This window comes from Benincasa hispida, chromosome 1 (genome assembly GCF_009727055.1).
Source record: "Benincasa hispida cultivar B227 chromosome 1, ASM972705v1, whole genome shotgun sequence".
Taxonomy (NCBI): domain Eukaryota; kingdom Viridiplantae; phylum Streptophyta; class Magnoliopsida; order Cucurbitales; family Cucurbitaceae; genus Benincasa; species Benincasa hispida.
The window spans coordinates 93,551,160-93,554,986 of record NC_052349.1 but is presented as its reverse complement, the minus strand read 5'-3'; the positions used below and the strand labels follow the sequence as shown (position 1 = coordinate 93,554,986).

The 3,827-nt window shown below is 41.7% G+C and overlaps 1 non-coding gene across 1 annotated transcript; it reads right to left on the bottom strand.

The window, feature by feature from the left end:
- Positions 1 to 969: 969 nt before the first annotated feature.
- On the bottom strand, positions 970 to 1,076 carry LOC120070399. Its single transcript, XR_005479893.1, has one exon. It is a non-coding gene; the product is annotated as a small nucleolar RNA R71 (small nucleolar RNA).
- Between the last annotated feature and the right edge of the window lie 2,751 nt (positions 1,077 to 3,827).

Sequence of the window (3,827 nt, the reverse complement as noted above, 5' to 3'; positions counted from 1 at the left end):
CCGCATACTCATTGTACTTCTTGTTTTCATCAACTTTTTACTTGAATTCATCGCATAGGAATTGCACTTAAACAAAATACCAACCAACTTATTTGTTTTTACCACCGCAAAGGAATCAATTTTACTGACACATAGTAACTCAGTAGTCCCTGTGTTCGACCCTGGACTTACCAGGAAACCTAGTGAGATTTATACTTGGGTTTTACTAGGAAAACTTGCATGTACAATGCATAACTCATCACCGCATCTCCATACCATTATTTCATCTCATTTACAACGCATCAAGTTTTTGGCGCCATTGTTGGGGGGACTATGGCAGTACATATTGCGCTAATAGTAACTTTTTTATTTTCTTTGCAACTTTCAACCTCTGTGCACTGTCTCTCCTTTGGTAAGGGAAGAACCAGGTGTCGTATGAGTGAAGGACACATTCTTGCACCCAATTACGACTCAAAAATTGAAAGAACGTTCAGAAGAAGACAGAGAGATAACCGCCGAAAACAAGAAGAAAGAAATCCCACTATGATGGAACAACTGGAAAACAGGGCAGCAAATGCAAATAACATCATGGCAAACCCCATTCTCCTGGCAAACGACTGCAATAGGCCCATCCGGGACTATGCGTCGCCCAACCTCTATGATTTCTCCCCAGGAATCATGTGGCCAGCTCTGGACAGATCGATGTTTGGGATGAAGTCGGTTATGTTGCAGATGATTTAGACGGCCGAACAGTTTGGTGGAAGGCGTGGTGAGGATCCGCACGTCCATCTCCAGAGTTTCATCGAAATTTGCAACACTTTTGTGTTCCCAAACATCTTAGTTGAAGAAATTCGACGAACGTTAGTCCCATTTTCGCTATGCAACCAATTAAGGAAATGGGCCTATTCTTTCGAACCAGGGGAGATAACGTCTTGGGAACAAGTAGTAGAGAAATTCATGAAGAAATACTTTCCCCCTACCAAGAACGCAAGAAGGAGGAAGTTGATTACAAATTTTGAACAAGAAATTGATGAATCGTTCAGCGATGCCTGGACGAGGTTTAAGAGACTGGTGCAAGATTGTCCGCACAATGGCTTACCTGACTGTCTCGAAATGGAAATCTTTTATCAGGGTTTGAACCCTACATCGCAGACAGTTGCCAATGCGGCAGCAGCTGGAGGTTTGCTTGACAAAACGTATAACGAGGCTAAAAATATCCTTGATCGCATTTTGAAGAATCATGAAGATTGGAAGGAAAGTGATCAACGATTAAAAATTTGAGAAGGCGATGCAAACAATGGGGCCATCGCATCCCTACAAAATTAAATGAATGCGATGATGAATCTGATACAAGGCATCTCAATCAATAGCTCGGGAACACAAAGAGGGCAGGTCAACGCAATCGAGCAGACAAGCACAAGTTGTGCTAATTGTGGAGATTTGCATCCGATGGAAGAATGTCTGAGGAACCTGCAATCTATATGTTTCGTAATTACAATCCTTTTTCTAACACTTACAGACCCCAGGTGGAGAAACCATCCCAATTTCGCATGGAAAAATAATCAAAGAGTTATTAACCCATACGCAAAAAAGAAGGGCCATCAGGATTTTTCCCACAACAAACAGTCAATCGCAAAATCAAGCGAGAAACTCGCATGCGCCGCCATCGTGCTCTCTGGATAGCCTATTATAAGCAGTATATTGAAAAGAATGAAATAGTACTCTAGAATCAGGCAACTTCTATTTGCAATCTCGAAATTCAAAATAGGGCAGATTGTGGGCGAGCTTAAAGTAGACTGCAAGGGGTGTCGTCGAGTGTCAGACTAGCTCCCTTGCACCCGGGGAATATGGGAAAAGAGCAATGTCAAGTCGTGACCTTACAAAGTGGAAAGACAATAGTGGAAGAGGGGGCGGAGCCAAGAAGGACTACTCCAATTGTGATGGAATCTAAGACCCCGTTGACATAGGAAGAACCAGAAGAAAATGAGACGATGGAACTAGAAGTTGCATCCACTTCTAAGCCTATGGAATAGCGAACTGTGAAGGTACAACTACCACCATTCTCTCAGAGACTTAAGAAGAAGCAAAATGATGAAGTGCAGTACCATTGCTTCATGGACATGTTAAAATAGTTACACATCAACATCCCCTTCACTGAAGCGATTGAACGAATGCCAAAATATGCTAAGTTTTTGAAAGACATGGTGACAAAGAAAATGAGCACAGGGAAGTTCGCAATGGTGGCATTAACGCAAAAGTCAAACACTATAATTCCACCGAAGATGCGCGATCCCGGAAGTTTCACGATACCCTGCTCAATTGGCGGGATATATATAGGTCAAGCGCTTTACGATCTTGGGGCCAGTATCAACTTAATGCCCTTGTCAATTTTCAAACAATTAAACATGGGGCAGTTGATGCTTACAACAGTGACTCTCCAGCTGGCGGACAGGTCCCTACTTCATCCAGAGGGGAAGGTGAAGGATGTCTTGGTCTCAATTGACAAATTTATTTTACCGGTAGACGCGTATGCAAAGATGTAAAACAATGAGGGAATGCAACAGTAAAAATATATAAAATCATGTCCAAAAGCATTAAACTAAGAATATTGTGATCGAATGCGCCCATCGCATAAAAGCAGCTAATTTACTTATTTCGTGCAGGAAAAATGTGTTGGCACAAGTGAGATTGCGATCCAAGGAATTAGGCGTCCGCGCGCATGGAAAGATGGTGTCCGCAAAGTCATGCGATCGTATGTGCTCGCGAAAATTCGCTAAAAAAGGTGGCTACATAAAGATGGCGCATCAAGGTGAAAGCATAATAAATCATGATGGGACGGAAAGCTGATGACGGTCGAATCCGAATTTAGTTGACAAGTCGTTAACGATACTGTAGCAAGTACATTCAACTTTTTGGTGACCAATAATCGGCACATCAGACAGAAGATTTAATGACCTCCCATCATTGCAATCATTAGAAAGACAAGCTTCTTCACCTTGAGCTCTATAAATACCGAAGGCTACCATCGATAAAAGAGTTCGCCATATAGAGAAGTTAGATCACATACAGATAGATAGCCGTTAGTCTGTAATTATTTATATACTTAGAAGGTGGAGACATGCGAAGAGAAGAAGACACCGAAAGGACATTCCTAGACAGCTCGAACGACTGCCAGGAAGCACTACAAAAGGAGAGAGGGCTAACAGTTGCAGAAGTAAGGACATTCAACTGAGCATAGTTGGAAAGAAAAGACAGTGTAAAAGGCCATGGGAAGCAAGACATTGCTACCGGGCTTCTTATCTCTGCATTCTATTGTTATTCTGTATTCTTATGCATTTATCTAATAGACAATGGAAATCTTAATTCAACTTGTGCTCATCTCTCTCTATATCCTCGCATGAGTAGCATAAATTTTGAAATGGCGTTGGAGAAGTACCGTTAGCTAGCAATGACCTGAGATCTTCGCTTTATGCGATCATCTTGTCTTATGTATGCATCATTCATGCCTTTAGAGATCCCGAGAAGGGTGGTCTAATGATAGAATCTAGCTTAGGAAAGTCAGATTAGAATCTAGGCTCGAGAGAGTAGGATTAGAACCGCATAAGCAAGAGATAGAAACTTAGGAATAAGTTCTGTTTGCTATTAACGCATCACATGCACACTAGAGATAGGATATGATAGTATGTGGTCACCTTGTGTATGTGTGCATCATTCATCACCGCATAGGCAAGAATAGAGGCTTAGGAATAAGTCTTGTCGACATTATCGTATACATCGCATGCGTCCTAGACATATGAATTATGGCATTTGCATTGGAAAATGATTTTTTGTTTTGTGTGTGTAGCATG